The sequence below is a fragment of the Melanerpes formicivorus genome, unplaced genomic scaffold, assembly GCF_026170545.1.
Source record: "Melanerpes formicivorus ecotype bairdi unplaced genomic scaffold, bMelFor1.0.p_v2 SCAF_17, whole genome shotgun sequence".
NCBI lineage: Eukaryota > Metazoa > Chordata > Aves > Piciformes > Picidae > Melanerpes > Melanerpes formicivorus.
The window spans coordinates 12,551,004-12,568,740 of NW_027142369.1; positions in this window are offsets into that span (position 1 = coordinate 12,551,004).

Genomic DNA, 17,737 nt, shown 5'->3' on the forward strand with positions numbered 1-17,737 from the left:
TAGCCTTTGGCCGGTAAGAGGAATTATTACCACTCCCTAAGGACCTTAGCAGTGTGGTTTCTGGCCTGTCTCCACTCTCCTTTTTTGTTTCAAGTAATCTCCATCAGCACTTGCTTTCCATCCTCCCACCACAGCCAGCACTTGCAGACGTGTTAACGGCCTCGTCAGTGACTCAAAGTCAGCCCTGTCCTGTCCCACTGAATTCAAAGGAAAGCCGCAAAACACAGGCTTTAAAATGAAGACACTCAGAATAGTGCAGACCATTGGTATTGCCCTTTTTACCAATTCCCAGGACAAGAAAAAAATGAATGTGGTTGTTCTCCACTTGGTTTGCAGAAGAATTGGCCTAAGTTTAACCCAGGTGAAACCTGGCAAACTCTTGCAGCTCTTTTCTCAACCCCAAATATTGTGACCTTTGAGTCTCTAAATCTATCTTGACTCCTTTATAACTCCCACCCTACTACTAAAATAACACTCTCCAGAGTGACTAAATTTTCTATTTTGTACATATATATGTATGTAAAATACATATCTTTCTGGATGCATATTCTCCCTCGTAACGAGTAACAGGACAAGAGGAAGTGTCCTCACGTTGCACCAGGAGAAGTTTAGACTGGACATTTCTTCCCCAAAAGGGCTGTCAAGCTCTGGAACAGGCTGTCCAGGCAAGTGGTGGAATCACCATCCCTGGAAGGATTTAAAAGAGCTGTAAAAGTGGTGCTAAGAGACATGGTTTAGTGGTGGACTCATCATTGCTAGGTTAATGTTTGGACTTGGTGATCTAAAAGGTCTCTTTCAACCAAAGCAGTGCTATGATTCTAAAGTTCAATAGTTTGGCAGTGGACTGCTCCAGCTCTAACTTCAAGTTCACCTGTGAACTTGCCCACAGTGGCATTACAAAGTGGACAGGGGACTAACAGATTCAGTCAGCACATGCTCTCCAAAGTGCATTTCTGCCAAACCAGTTCTCCAGATTTAAAGGCAACAGAATCTCCACTTTATTTTAAACCTGACAATACACCCAAACGCTGAGGTTTTGTCAGATTTCCAAAGACTTGTCTTCACGACCAAAACCCAGTTAGATTTCTTTTTACTGGAAGGTAACGAACACCCAGCAGCTCTCTTGAAGTAAACAACACACCCAAAACAGAGAACTTGAATTTTACTGTGGGTAAACTCACCAGGGTCAATCCTGTGTTCCTGCTTGAGGTTGACCTCTGCAAATTTATTTCACAGGGTGATTTAGTTTTACTGTCTCGTTTGTGTTTTTGCCTCAGGATATTGGATGAGCACTGTTTCCCCTGGGGATAAAAAAATACAAATAAAACAATTTAAAAAATTCAACAGTGAAGGCAAGACCAAACAATCCTCTTCAAGGGAAAAAATATCTCTACAGGGGCTAAAACATCTGTTCTTTGTATAAGTTGACCGACACAGATGTATATGCTTTTCCCCACTGGCAGAAAACTGTGTAAAATAAAGAGACAAGCCTGCACCCTCTAGGAAATACTATCACCAGAAATAAAAAATACCACTATGAAACTCTCTTTGGCTCATAAAAATCCACCAGCTCATCCACAGCAAAACTATGGAGGAGGAAGCACTTATAAATGCCAGCAAGCTAACAGCATTTTTACAGGACATATTTTACACCTGGTAAAAGCCCAGATACAAAAACACAGGGCTGGGTTTGAGGCCGAAAAAAATTATGTGAAACTGGAAAAAAAGATAAAGTGTTTGCTGTTTGCAAAATTACATTTTGACACTATGCTTTGTTGTGAGGAAAGCTGGTTTGGGTTTTGGCTTGGTTTCTGGTGTGGGGTTTTTTTAAAGACTGTCTCTGGCACAAGACTTCATAAAATCATTTAAGCATGATATCTTAAAAGTACACAAAGGGTAAAAACATGCACAAGTCTTATGAGGAGCGGCTGAGATAACTGGGGTTGTTTAGTCTGGAGAAAATGAGGCTCAGGGGAGACCTTCTCACTCTCTACAACTACCTGAAAAACAGTTGTAGTGAAGTGGAGGTTGGTCTCTTCTCCCAAGCAACAAGTGACTGGAGAAGAGGAAATGGCCTCAAGCTGCACCAGGGGCGGTATAGGTTGGACATTAGTTAAAAATTCTCCACAGAAAGGGTTGTTAGGCCTTGGAAGAGGCTGCCCAGGGAAGTGGTAGAGTCACCATCCCTGGAGGGATTTCAAAGCTATGTAGATGTGGTGTTGAGGGACATTGATTAGAAGTGACCTAGCAATGTTAGGTTAACGGTTAGGCTTGATGATCTTAAAAGTCTTTTTGCAAGTAAAAGGATTCTGTGTTTCTGTGCTTCTATGAAAAAAAAAAAAAAAAGCAAACTAAATCACATTTTGCCTTTGCCACAGGTGTAAGTACCAAATGACACAGATGAGATCCGGGAGCTGTAGGTTGCTTTCCAAAGCAGTTGTGGAGACTTTGACTCAACTGATATTGCAATACTAACCCAGAATGGGATGTGGATGTCCACTCTATGTCCTGAGGCAATTTCTGGAAGAAGTTGTAGGCATTTTGTCTACAACTATCAGTTACATCTCTCCTACCAATGAAACAAACAACATTTAGATAATAGCATCTTTAGCCTGCTGGCTCTTGACTTTTGATCAAGAGATTTCCAGCTTTTAATAATGTATTAATTTGACTGAGCAAAGGAATTAAAAGTTAAGATCACAGAACTCCCAGTAAAGTTTTCCCTTTTATTACCCTTTTTTTTGGTAATAAAACTATCATTTTTCACAGAGATTTTCAAGGAACAGAGTACTATAAACACAAAATGAATCTCTGATGTAGGTGGGGCAAAAAGTTATATTCTCTTCAGCTAATATAATTGTGCATAAAATAGCATAAATATTTGTGGATTTACATAACTGTATATATACCCTCTGACCATTCATGCCCTCTTCTCTTTCTAGAAAATCACCTTGGGCTCAGAATGTACAACATCAAGAAATAAAGATGGCACAAGTCCATTACTTTAGCTTGCATGTCACTTAAGGAATGAAGATACTTTCTTTAATAGAGTGTTTGCTGGTTGTTTACCGAAGAAATTGTCTCTTGCTGGAGGTCATTATCAACTGCACTGTGAGATCTGCTTTAAGAAGTCTGCTTAGTGCAACCAGAGCAATGTCAGGAAGGTCTGAAGAAGCAGACTTTCCAAAGGCTGGGGTTGTTTGGGGTTTTTTTGTTGTTGTTGGTTTTTTCCCTTTTTTTTTACAGAGGAAGTTGTTTTAACATAGATATGTACTCCAAAAATATATTTTCTGTTCCTAGGTTGTTTGACTTTAGGAGAACAATAAATTCCGAAGAGTTTTTACAGAGATCAGTCATGTCTCTTTGTTTTAATGGCATATTTTGAAGTTTTGCCTCCAGAATATTGATAAGAATCAAAGTAACTTTTGATATATGGTGTTAGATATGCTCCAGGAATTGGATCCCTCTCAAGTTAGGCTGTCTGCAGACAACTCAGACCACCCACTTTCAGCTTAAACACAGCCTGTTCAAAGTCTGCAGCAATTCAGATCAGAGCAGTAGCTGTCTGCTCAAACTGTGAGATCTTGGCATTCATCATACATGTCCAGTGCACATCTGATAACACAGTCTAAACTGCCCAGGGCCATTGGAAGGCAGGTGAGGGACAGCTAGGAAATATCAAAGTTGGAAACAGCCTAATCTTCAACTCAGCACACTACACATTTTGAATTTCACATGCATTCCACAAAATTCCCCAAGTCTCAAAAGCTTTAATCCAGTCACTTTGCAACATATGTGTGTTTTATTTAAAGATAAATTATTCAGTATTATTTTTCCCTTCTTGTATCCAGCTGGCAGCATTTTCAGTTAGTTCCACAGGAGCCAACATAACCTCCTATTAGTTATGGTGCTGTCCATTTGTCTACATCTTCAACTCATTTTCTACAAGGCATTTGGACAATGCTCACAGCTGGCTTCTCAGGCAGTTAACCCAGTGCTCTAGACACTTAATATTGACACTACCAAAATTGGCCATGTATGTCTTAGACTCTTCATCAACAGTACCTGGAGATGGGCACATCACCTCAAGTGATCCATTTGCCTACTTCAGTTAAGAGCTACCACTCAGCAGCTGGTTTCAGGAAAATTACTCTGGGGGAAAGTTCTGCTTGGAGCATTAAACTAGTGTGTAAGAGACACTGCAAAGGAAAACAGGCATCTACAGAAGACAGAGCAATGGAAACATCTGTGTTGAGGTTGGTAGCTGTCAAAAAACCTCTGCCAAGGAGAACTGAGAAATGTTTCATCAGGAGTAGAGAATAAGCCAGAAATGCTTGCTAGACAGCTACATGAGACTGTAACAGGCCTCTACCTTCTATTTTTTGTCTTTCAACATCTCAACTAGATATGGCACAGAGGATGGTCACCAACAGGTTATGGGGTAGAGAAGCTGCTCATTACCAGGAGACAGAGACGTTGTCCTATTAACCCCAGAAAAGAATAAAAAAGGAGAAAGTGTAGCTTATGAAACTCAAGGGAAGTGAATGGGTAGGTTTTGCTTGCTTCCCCACATATGGCAAAAGCTGAGGGTCAGTCTGTGAAATTATCAGTGGAATATAAAAACAACATCAACAGATAGCTCCAAAACCAGAGTTTCTTCATCATGCATTGTGGGTTTAACCATGGTGCTCCTCACACTGGAGCACAACAATGACTGGAAGTTTCCTTTGCTTAAGCAACGTCTGAGACATATTTATAGAAAAAAGCTCTTCAAGGTCTGTTAAAGATACCAGCATTGACCTGTGAACTCTCTGCAATGCAGAGCAGGAGAAGAGTCTATTGGAGAGTTATCACTATAAGCAAGTTTTGTCCTGCTACTTTTCCCCAGGCATCTGATACTCACTGTGGTTAGAGGTTGATCAAGGTGTACTTTTTTACAGCAGAGCTTTTCACCCAACTGAATATAGCTTCAACACTTGCCTGCAACTGGGATCCATGTGCCCAGATAGAAGATCATTTCTGCACCCACTGTACTCAGTATCTTTTGCTTCTTCAGATGATGGAGAAGGTTTTCCTGTCCTGCAGAAGACCACCAATGAGCTGGAAAGTGCTTTGTCATGCCAGTGTGCCTTCTTGCCTCAGTGAAGATTTTCTGCAGGGAAGTGGCACGGGAAGCTGGAGGTTGCTTTGCACATTTGACATGTTTGAAAAAGGCAGGAAGACATCTCAAAGGAGTTAGGCATGACTGGCAGGGCATGAGCATTTGAACTGATGCAGACAAGGCTGTGAGAGGAGAGGGACTCCTGGGGCATGCTGGGGGACTGAACAGAGACCGTGTCAGTGTACAGCATCAAGGACAGGACACTTCAGGAAATCCAAAACACAGAATCATAGAATCATAGAATCACAGAATCACAGAATCATAGAATGGTCTGGCCAGAAGGGACCTGCACAGGTCATCTAGTCCTACCGCCCCACAGTCAGCAGGGACATCGCCAACTAGACCAGGCTGCCCAGGGCCTTGTCAAGCCTCACCTTGAATATCTCCAGGGAAAGGGTCTCAACCACTTCCCTGGGCAACCTGTTCCAGAGTTCCACTACCCTCATAGTAAAGAACTTGTTCCTAACATCCAATCTAAATCTGCTCTTCTCTAGTTTGAAGCCATTTCCCCTTGTCACTGTAGGCCTTTATAAACATCTCTCCATCCTTTCTGTAAGCCCCCTTCAGGTACTGAAAGGCTGCTATTAGGTCTCCTCGGATCCCCCTGTTCTCCAGGCTGAACAATCCCAGCTCTCTTAGCCTGTCCTTGTAGCAGAGGTGCTCCAACCCCCTGACCATTTTCATGTCTCTCCTCTGGACCCACTCCACCTTTATGAAGTCATGAGGATGCCCATTCTCCAAGAGTTTAAGACATGGTTTGTGAATCTGGGGAAGAATGGAGACAAATGACTATTCCTCAGCTCCCTTCTCATCCCTTGCCATATGCCTTCTCTACTTTTCCCAGACAATAGTTATTCCAGCTCTACTGCCTGCCTTCTGATTGCTCTTGCTCTGTAGAATCAATAACTACCATGGACCAATTTCACAGGGTGGGCCCAGGACAACACATACTGTCAGTCAAGATTATTTTGCACTATGCAGCAGGAAACATCATTATCCTGGGAAAAGTGGCGCCTTCCCACAGGCAGAATGGAAATCCATCACATTTGCCTCGTAATGTTTAACATGGTCAAGTGTAAGTTGGCCAGCAGCCCGGGGCCTGTTCAGCATCTGCCCCCTTCAAAACCTCCCAAGCAGGGAGTGCCCAGGCTGGAGGATTCACTGTATCTTTGTTTGAAGGTCACCATGCATATCTGCAGCTCACATGATGGGAAGTGCTTGTGTCTACAGGCCAAGCTGAGCTGAGACCCTGGAGACAAATGTGTGGAAAACCTGCAGGGTGCAGAAGGGGAGTCGGGGGGGGGAAAGAGGCAGGAAAAACCTCATGAGGAAAGCAAGAGATCTGAGGTGCTATTGTAGGGAGCAGGTACAGGAAAGTGTCAGGGGCTCAAACTGCATAGAGATGGAAGAAGAGAAAACATCACCTTCCAAAGTCAGTGCAGAGAGAAGGGGACAAGTGGACAGAGTGGGCATTAGGTCAATCGCTGGAACAGGGTCCTCAGCAAAGTGATCATGGCACCAAGCTTGTCAGAGTTCAAGTTGCATCTGAAAGACACTTTTAGTAATATGGGTTAATTTTAGGCAGTTTTGCGAGGAGCAGGGAGTTTGACTTAGTGATGCTTACAGGCCCATTGCTTGAGATATTCTGTGGTTCTATGAGGTGGGATACAAGTAAGAGGAGAAAAAAAACCACCTCAAACCTGCCACACAGTAGGAAAAGCCTGGAAGAGAGAAAGTAAAAATGTGTTATTTTCCCCTTTTTCCCTTTCATGAAGGCTCCTTCTAATGACTGTCTCATGAAGAGAAGGGTTTCTTCAAATATATCAGTAATCAAAAGAAGAACACGGGTAGCGTGGGCCCACTGCTGAATGAGGTGGCAGCCCTGATAACTGAGGCTTTTTACTCTGGAGAGAAGACGACTGAGAGGGGATCTAATAAATGTGTATATGAGGGCTGGGTGTCAGGATGGAAGGAACAATGACTTCTTACTTGTGCCCTGTGATAGGACAAGGGGCAATGGATATAAACTGCAGCACAGGAAGCTCCACCTCAACATGAGGAAGAAGTTATTTTTTGTAAGGGTCACAGAGCCCTAGAACAGGCTCTGCAGAGAGGCTGTGAAGTCTCCTTCTCTAGAGACTTCCAAAACCCATCTGGATGTGTTCCTGCACAACTTGCACTAGATTCCATGGTCCTGCTCTGGCAGGGGGGGTGGCCTCAAAGATATCCAGAGGACCACTCCAACCCCTAACATCCTGTGATCCTGTGAAAAGGAAGCTGTGAGCTCCTGGGCACACACAAAGGCTGCTCAGCCTTAAAGCTGCTCTACTGGAGAGATTCATTTCAGCCAGTTAGGGCAAGACTGCAGACACACAGTGCAGGGCTGTGCACAGATACTTGTTCAAGTGCAGTGAAAATGTATATTTTCACTTTCCTTCTTATTGCCCAGTTCTTTATCCATCTGTCTGGCAGCGTCAGCAAACTGAGTGAGCACAAAGTCATCAAAATACAGGTATTCATTTATGCATCACATGAGTATAGGGATGCCACAGAATCCCAAGTGAGAGGGGGCAGAGCCATACCGGGCACAGGACTAACTCTTCTGGCTGCCATAACTTGCTTAAACACAATGCTCACGCTTGCAAGGTGAGGTTAATTTGAGATACAGTTTTCCCCCCAATTCCATGTACTTCACCTCTACTCCAAGCCTTCTGTATTTCACATCTTGGCTGCCCAGGGCTTCTTTGTCCCCCCAGCCACTCCCCAGGAGCCATGAAAAGCTGCATATTGTGGTATGTAAAATGTAAGGAGACCTGTGGCGGTGTGTCGTGATGAAATGGCTGTTTCAAGAGGCCAGCAGCAGCACTGAGAGTTATTGCAGATCTAGCCCATTTATTTTCTGCAGCTTTACATATTTTCAATAGCTGCTCAGCCACATCCTTACCTAGAACACAGGGCTTCTTTGAGCAGTGCTCGGGGGAGGGAGGGGTTGCAAATCAAATGTTGTTTCTGAGGGAGCTCTCTTCGCTCCAGGGTAGCGAGACTCTCACTTACTTTGAACAAGTTTTCTAAAAGGGTTTCCAGCTGTGCATGGAGGGAGCTGCACAGCATGGATGTGATGGAATAATGACTCTGATGGCTGGCACACACCACCAGCAATGAAGATGTCTGTCCGTCTGTCCATCCATCCATCCATCCATCCATCCATCCATCCATCCATCCATCCATCACATCCCAAACCCAGTAAAGCATGACAAGATGCAGCCATGGGACACTGGAGACTTATCAGGACTGGAGGGCTTCAGGCTACCACAAGGAGCTGAGAACATCAGCTGGAAAAGTACAAGTTGTAGGACCATGACAGAACCTAGAGAACCAGAGCAGAAAAGCCTCCACAAGGTCCTGCCTCCAAATTTCCTTGGTCTGCCCCATAAGATGTTCCAAGATGCTCCCTACCTCTTTTATCTCAGACTTTACAGATGCTTATGAGCATGGGCAAGAGTCTTAGCCTGTGAATGTTGCTTTTTTTCTGGTAGAGAAATATTTCTGGCTCTCTGCACTCTGCAGAAAATAAAACCATAAACCCACTGAAAACAAAAATTTTAGAAACAGTCTGGCTGCACCCAAGGGTGCAGAGAAGGAGGCCATAAATGAAAACAAACAAACTGAACTTCTTACCATTTGGCCCCAGTAAACCCATGTTTGGGGATTTGTTTTTCATATGCAGCAATATAGTTTCCCTGACTATTGGCTTGAATTAAAAGGTGACTGGCAACAAGAGGGAGGGACCCTAAGGTAGGAGCAAGAGTCCCTCAAACTCCAATGAGTACCAGCCATTGTGGTGGCCCCCAGGCTGTCAGCCATGCACAGAGCAGTTTGCCAAGGAAACCTCTTCTTGTCCCAGAGGTACCTGTCATTTTGCAGATGCTCAAAGTCCATATACAACTCAGAACCCATAGCATATCTCACCCTCCATCATGCCAGCATCTCCTTTGCTGTTCATCTTTTTGTTCTCCCCAGGATGGAGCAATGTGGAACACTGCTGGAAGATGCAATTGCTGTTTTTCCACAGAAGGCTGCTGCAGAAAATATCCCTGCACTGGATTTTTGGGTCATGATGTAAATGCAGAAGGGTCCATCACTAATATTAAGCAAATTATTAAATATGAAAGGGGGATTTAAAAAATAATTCTATTATTGATCTTACATAATGGAAAGCATTTTCCATGTTCTAGTTAAAAAAAAACCAACATTAAAAAGGCAATCCAAATTAGACAGCCCCTTATTAAAAACCCTCCACTCTATTTCTCGGTCTAGTGAAATTCCCAAGTGTGAATTTTATTCTGCTGTCTTAAATGATTGTCTCTTTTTAATCATCAGCAAGAAAATTAACCTGCTGAACAAAGACACTTTCAGCATTTTCATATTCAGTCACATAATAAAAGACAAACTTATGCTAAAACATCAAAATTGCTTCAAAAGTAAAGGAGACAAAGGCATTCAGTAGGGAGGAGGGGGGATAAAAGCATATTTCTCTGAAGAGCAGCAATGCACCAAACTTCTCTTGAATCCCCACCTGCATTTGTCATGTCCCAGCCCCAGCTTAAACAGGACATCAGTTTATCACTGCGTCACTTCATTACTTGATTAGCCATAAACACCACAAAGGTATACACCTATTAAATATCATGTTTAAGGGGCTAATTAAAGCAGACTAATTGACCAGCTTGAGGCTGCAGGAGGGGACAGAGTGCCAGTCTGGTATTTTTATTAATATGAGAGCTCACCCAGCATAATGTGACAGTGAAGGCACAATGAAGGTGGGGTTCAAAGTGGTTTGCAGACAAAGGGAGAGTTTGATCTAAAATCACTGCAAAGCATGAGCTGAGTTCAGGTGCTTGTTGGAAGTGTAACTCCTTAATCTCACCCTGCTTGGCTACAAAGGGCCCCAGAGAGGTGAGGTGGCTGTGCCATAGTCAGTGTCATCTGTTTGTTCTCAAGTGCAAGGAGCCTCTTCTCTTGCACATTTGAGCAAGGTCGTTGTTGGGTGCTGGTAATGCCTGAACGTGCAGCAGCTCCTCAGATTGCTCATTAGTATTCTGTACGTTGCACAGGCTAAATTTGCCATTTCATTTAGAAGGCTCCTGTTTGCATTTTTCTTCCATATCATGGGCCTCATCAGAAGAAACAGGTGCTACTGGGAAAGATCCAATAAGCATTTATACATATTTACAGCAAATACTGGACACAGCTTTATGCTTAAAATCCTGAATATTCAATGAGCGGCTTATTCTGTGCATTACAAAAGACAGAAAGGCTAATGTGGAATTAATGCTGTAAATATTTGCAGAAGATGAGGGGTAAAGAAACCACAAAAGAAAAAAAAAAAAATCCTGCTGTATGTCAAGGTTGGAGTGAATGGCCCAGAGACATATGAGGCCAGAACCAGCCTGGCTTTGCTGAAGGGTCCAGTAAGGATGATGGGCTACACCTTGAGATGCACAACACCAACATCCTGTGGTGACAAGGCTGCATGATTCCCCTGGGAAATCTGATGCTCCACTCTTACTGTTGTGACAGGAAAAGGGGTGATGGTTTTAAACTAAAAGAGGGGGATTTAGACTAGAAGGAATAATTTTTTTACAATGAGGGTGGTGAAGCACTGGCACAGATTGTCCAGAGGCATGGTGCATGCCATCCCTGGAGACATTCAGTCACTTTGGACAGGGCTCTGAGCAACCTGATCTGGTTGAAGACATCCCTCCTCATTGCAGGGGAATTGGACTACCTGACCTTTAAAAGTTCCTTCCAACCCATTTCAACTATTCTATGATTCCATGATTTGTTCCTAAAACCTGATGAATTAAAGATGTGAGAGGGTTAAAGCACTTAAATCGCCAAGGCCATTGATATCCAGTGGAGGCCCTGAGTAGGTAATTTCTTTGTCATGACTTCTGTAGGAGCACCCACAGTTTCTGAAGGCACTGTTTTCATAAAATCCCATTTGTAGGTAATACAGTAAAACAGGCATTAAGAAGCTGCTGTGTTGAAGTGGATCAGCCTTGAACCTACTCCGAATTAACCCAAACCTGGCAGGTTGGTCCATTCTACATCTTCTGACTGCAACAACTTTTTGCCAGGACGGTTGGCCCCTGGGCAGGGGACTCAAAGTCCAGCCTAGCATGAGAAGGGGAAGCTCACTGAAACCTGCCTGCTCCACAAACCCAAGGCACAGTCACACTTAATGAAGTGGCTGAGAAAATCCACATTGATTTCTGCAATGCACAATTTAGCCACAGTTCTTCCTCTTTTTTTTTTTTTTTTTTTTTTTTCTTTTTTTTTTTTTAATAATTACAGAGGTTTGGGGTTTTTTTTGCCACTATCTATTTCTAGGTCTAAATTATAACAAATCCTGTGCCATCAATTGTGTCAGCCATTTTTGCTTTTAGTCGCTTATTCCAAGCATTAATGTGTGCCCATGTTCTTATGGAGGTTGTAAAAAGGTAAATTCTTAAAGTTCTCAGACTCTTGTAGCAACACAGAGAAATACCATTATTCACACTGGCTAGACTGGTGCCACAGTCATGCACTGAGTGACTTGGCTTTAACATTATATCGCTTCCTGGCATTTGAAATATTCCATTTGGGGGGGGGGAAAGAAAAGAAAAGGAAAAAGTAAATAAATAAAAAATATGGTCCCACCAGGAAAGAAAGTCCCAGAGCCTCTGACTGCTCCTTACAAAGAACTCCCTTAAAATCCTTCCATGAAAAAAGAAAAAAAAAAAAAAAGAAAGAAAGAAAAAAGAAAGAAAGAAAATAAAGGAAACTCAGCTAATAACAGTTTTCCACATAAATAATGTAGATTGCAACTGGCCTTTGGAGTATCCTGAACACAACAGAGGTCTCTTTGTGAGACTGAGCACTGATTACATGCTGCAAAGCACTTTCATGATGATCACTTTTCATACTACAGCATCTCAAGCACACTTAATAAGCCAGGCTGCCTCCTCCCAGACTGCTCCACCCTAGCAGACGTGCCCTGAGATGGATGCAACCCCTGCAGATGTCAAGTGAAAGGACCCTGGGCCTTTCCCAGCGACATTTCCAGGGCTAACAAGCTGCATGAGTTCAGGTCGCTGCTGATATTCACCTCTGGCCTTATACAATAATAAAGGGATTAGAGAGCTCATCTACCTGCAATGGCTGCAGATGGGATTTGGTGACCCCCGAGGTTTCCCCTGGACCTATTTCTTAATGAAGCAGTGAGATAAGCCATAATGTGTACATATTTTGGGGAGAGGAGATTGCTATTAAAGCCCTATTGTGAGGGCTTTAATCCCAGAGGTGACTCTGCAGAGCTGCTGGTGGGTGAGGCCAGACAGGATGCTTTGCCAGGCAGTAGAGATGTTTTGACAAGATTTCCCTTCCAAAAAAAATCAGCATCCCCCTCTTCTCCCCGCCCCCCCCCCCCCCCCCCCCCCCCTTATTACACATGCAAAAATAATGGGTTTTTTTTTTACCAGTTCCCAATCAGCAGATATGGATGCAAAGTGACACCATTCAGCTGTGCTGGGAGCCAGAGCTGGGAACCAAGCTGACCTGTGCAAACCTTCCCTGCAGCACCATCCTGTTTCATTACCCAGTTTTTGGTGTGCTGGGGATTTCCCTAGCATCTTGTGTGTGTTAAACACAGACAACACAGTTTAGCATTACAAAAAGGTCTGCACCTGCATCTTCTTACAGGAGTTGTTCTCCTGGTCTTTAAGCCTGTGATGCTCACCTTTTAAGTATCACCCTCTGAGAGATTTGGATCCTCTTGGCTGGCTGCACAAGGTGGCAAGGAGCATGCCTTCTTTTCAGCATATAAGAAGTTTCAAGAAGACCAAGCTTCATATCCTAAGTGGGAAGCAGAAAACCCAAATCAGAAGCTAGGGGCTGAAAGTCACTCAAGAGTACAGGCTCAATTGCTTGGCTTTGCAGCTGCATTTGAAGGGGCAGAAAATGGAAATGCTCATGGCTTTTCTTAGCAAGAAACCCTTGGCAGAAATCATCATAGTTTGCAAGCAGAGACAGATCAGACCCTTAGATGTGTGTTGAATTGAAAGGTTATTTTTATGAAGAACCCCCAAACCTAAAGATGAAAACAGCTCACTTTAAAATGTGAGCACAAACCTTGAAATTAAGCACAATATTGCTTCTCTGAGAAACCCACCACAAAAGGGCTCTATTTTCTGACAGCCAACATCCCAAATTAAACAGCTTCCACGTGTGTCAATAAAAGGCATTGGCTTCATTATTTGCAGTCCCTCAGTGACAATTTTCAGTCACCTCTGGTAAATGTCATTACAATTCCAGACAGACATCTGCACCATGGGCAAATTGACGGATAAATGCTCCTTGTTGGGAAAGTGAACCATGGTGGGGAGAGGAGATTCTTAATGCTGCAGGCAGCTTCGGGAAGGCAGTAGGTCTGGGCAGCTTGTCCTGGAGCTGCCTCATGTGTGCGGCTGGAGAGTGACCACTGGATGCCCACAGGGCCCTGGGTGAAACAGAACTCTGATGTGTAAACAAGAGCTAGTCCAAAATTCACTGCAGCAGTGGGGAGAGACTCCAGGTTTCCCAGTTCCAGTTCTTCCTGTTCCTTGCTCTGGGTTTTCTACCACTCTTCCCAAAGTGGTTTTCAGGTCCTTTCCTCACTGTCCACATCCTGCTTATCTCTAGATATAACTTTTCCATTTTTGCTCTCCATTGAAGTAAAGGTTATCAATGGGTAACTGTGGAAACTGTGGATGAATTGTTCCCAGGATGATTCATCTGCGAGCAAGTGTGGGGAACTCTTTGTTTATGCCAGATAAATTCTCTTGGGGAAACCAAAGGTCTCACCTACAGCTTGTGGCTTTTCTGGTGGGGCCCATGAGAGGACCTGCAGCTCTAGTGAACACCAGCAGCAAGACCTAGCCCATAGAGAAGGGGCCATGCTCTATATCCATTTGTCTCAGAAATGACATGTCCCTTTTTCCTGTGCATCCCTTGACCTATAACTGTGTTCTTGCCTATAACTGTGTTCTTGTGCAGTATCTCCTGAATAAAAGGTGATGGACAGCTGGCAAACTCATGTTGTGAATTTGTATTTTTTCACACCAATCCTCACTTGGGCCTCACTCCCCTTCAAACCATCCTTCACACAGTAAACCCACCCAAACAGTGATCAAGAAAGAGAATTTAGTTCATTCCCCAAAAGACAAAATCTTGATTTAAAAAACCCTAATTGCTAAGCAGCTGATTTGGTTTGCTAATTGATCAGCAGAGCCATCATTAGCCTGAGTGTTTGGCAGTGCCAGCAGGCCATTCCTGTCTTCTGCGCCCTGTCACTGTGGCATGAGAAAAGACACAAGAAAAGCAGTGAGACTGACTCTGACCCCACTTTCTCCACCAGCCCAGGACTGCTTCCAAATTCCACTTGTATAGCTAACAGCAAAACCAAGCCCCACATTTTCTGTAGCAAAACTGTCTCTGCGTTGAAAAATTACCTGCTAAACTCTGCTTTCCATTAAATGCCAGACTGCTATTCCTTCACCCCACCACTACAGATTTTCTTACTTTATTATTTATGTCTCCTCTCAGGGTTTCCCACCTGAACCATCTCTATCAATGGGCATGAAGTAAAAATCAACAGCAGCTGTCCTAGCAGCAGCTAGGGTGTTAGATCCCAGTCAGGAACTGGTGGATGAGTCCTACTCAGACAACAGGAACATTTTGTGCATGCTTAACTCCAGCTCACTCTTCTGCAGACCAGGATGTTTTGGGGGCTGGATGTGTGGGGAAGGAGGAAGAAATTATGTTCAGGGACATGGGGAGCCATTTACACATCCAAGACACTGCAAGAAATGTCAGAACCCAACTGTCCCTTCACTTTTATGCACTTTGGTTCATCCCTTCCCAGCATAGATATGATCTCTCAAAATGCCAGGAAGAGGGATTTCTACAGGCAAAATATAGGTGTTTCACTGTCGCACTCACAAGCTCTTTCTCAGCTCCAGGCTTTAGAATGAGCCAGTGTTGAATCATAATGATTGGTCCCTGATGGCATGGGGAAGATAGATTTCAAGACAGCCTGAATGAAATTCCATTTTGACTTTGCAGAAGTATTTATACTGTTGCTTGGTTCAAAAAAAAATATAGAACACCTGTAAAGACTGACCCTGAGTCTTTAAAAGCAATCATAGTTGGGGGTGCATCTTTCACAAAGAGTGAGAAGATAAATTTGTGTCCTCTTTCTGACAAAGACACCTGAAGAAGGTATTAAATACTCCTGATGTCTTCAATGCAGTATCCAGCTCATCTTCACCAGGATAAAAAAAAAAGGGACGGAAAAAAAAAAGGCAAGAAAGCAAGGATTTGGGTCTTCAAGAATTCAAATTTTTTTAGTCTGCTTCCTGCCAGCCTCATCCATTCCCTCTTAGTAGAGAGATGGAATGAGATCGGTTCATCTGCAGGATCAGTTCATCTGTCCATGGAGGCTGGCTACCCAAAGTGTTTAAGATAATTTCTACTAGTAAAGTAGCTGCATTGGTTATGCAGTAGAGTTCGTCCCTGTGTGACTCTGCAGGGCATCTTTGAGATGCCTGCACTGTTCTCCAGTGTATAGTGAAGCACACGTGTGCAGTGAAGCACATGTGTACATGCTTCTGGCAAAGAGTTTTGAATCAGTGCTCAGTGGCTGAGCAAGCTGCAACATGCTCAGAAGTAGCCTGTTGGACTCACATGGGCTCCAAGATGTGCCTCCCTGCTACATCCTTTCCATGTTACTGTTTCTAGATGGGGAAAGCATGACACTCAGGAGAAACCAAATGGAAGGGCATTGGGTCTTGCCTCCTGGGCCATGTGGGCATTTCCCACTCCTTTATCATCTCCTTCCAGCGACACAGCACACTGGCAGAGCCACAGTCTGAATCTGCCTAAGTAACACAGCCTGAGTCTCCTGCAGAACAAAAGCTTGTAACAACGGCCCCAAGAGATCTCTGAATGACCCAGGAGCCATGGTCAATGACAAGCATAAGGATAAATTCATCACAGAAAACCATAAGGGAGGTCATGGGACCATTAAGGAGGGCCAAAATATAACCAACCCCTCCTTGCAGCTATACTTTGCCCCGTTTCCACCAGTTTCAGCTCCCTGTGTGCTGTTTTGCTTCCCTCCCAGTAGCACCAGACTTATGATTCAGCAGGAACAAGCAGAGCCTAGCTCAGACAGGGAGAAGCACGCTGAAACCTGGCACCTCCCACATCAACTGCATTTCTTGCTAAGCACCCTCGGGTTGCCCTAAAAACACAGTGAAAATAGCATGATTTCAGGTGGCCGTTGGGTTTTCCTCATCTTCATACCTCACCTCAAGCTGCTAAGGACTTGCCCCCAGGAGACAGGAGCTCACTGTTTGTTGATGTTTGGTGGTACAAATGGGCTGGAAGGGCACCAAGTCTGGGCAGGTCTTAGTGAAAGAGCTCCAGAGCTTGTAAGAGGGAGCAGTGTGTGGGAGCCACTGGAGGCATCCCATGTTCAGCTGGAGGCAGGAGCCTTTATAGAAGCCCAGTGGGACCATGCACCACCCCCAATATAACATGGAGAAATGCAGGGGGAAATGGAGAACACAAAGCACAGAAGACCTGAGATTCATAAAACCATGTAATTGTTTTGGTTGGAAAAGATCTCTGAGACCATCAAGTCCAACCATTGCAATAAATCTGAATAACACCTCTAACAGAAAGGATTATCAATAGCCAGTGTAGTCCACAGCTCCTAAACTTCATCCTTCCCTCTGAAGAAGGCTGTCTCCTACATATGGAAATCTTTATATGTCCTGCTCTGACTTATAGGGATAGAGGAAATGGAGCAGCTCCAGGATGCTCTGCCAGGTCCTACCCTCAGGACAGGAACCAAAGCTGCAAGTGTTGGGTCATGAAGGGTTTTTATATGCAAATTCAAGAGCTCTACAGACAGCTAAAGGCAAAAGCTTCCTTCATTACCAAAGAGAAGAACTGGTGTACAACTGGGATCAAGCAAGAGAGACATAACCCAACAGACACCCGATGCTGAAGGCATATCCTACCCCCAGCAGTTACTTGGAGCACTAGTTACTGGTATACCAGACATTATGCTCCTTCTCCTCACACTTACTAGCAGTGAAACATAGGAGAGCCTGGAAAATAACTCAGATTCATGCAGGATATATTGGGCCTGACAGCCATCCGCCAGGGTTTAAAGATGGTGGTCTGACAGGTTATATCGGTGACTGGGGGACTGGAATTTCTCCATGGGAGGAAATCAAACCAACACCTCTGAAAAGAACAAGGAAGGTATGCCAAAAGAGTTACACATGCAACATCAGACAGTAGCAGCAGTGTTCAGAAAACACATCCATCTAGGGGGGCACGTTTCACCCTGATGTGCGCCTGGTGCCAAAGGTGGGCACATAAGGCTTCCTGGGACACCTGCAGAAGCAGCATTCCCTCTCTATCCCTAACGCAGAGAGATAATGAGCAATGACGGGCTCAGGATTTTATAACTTCCATGGCATA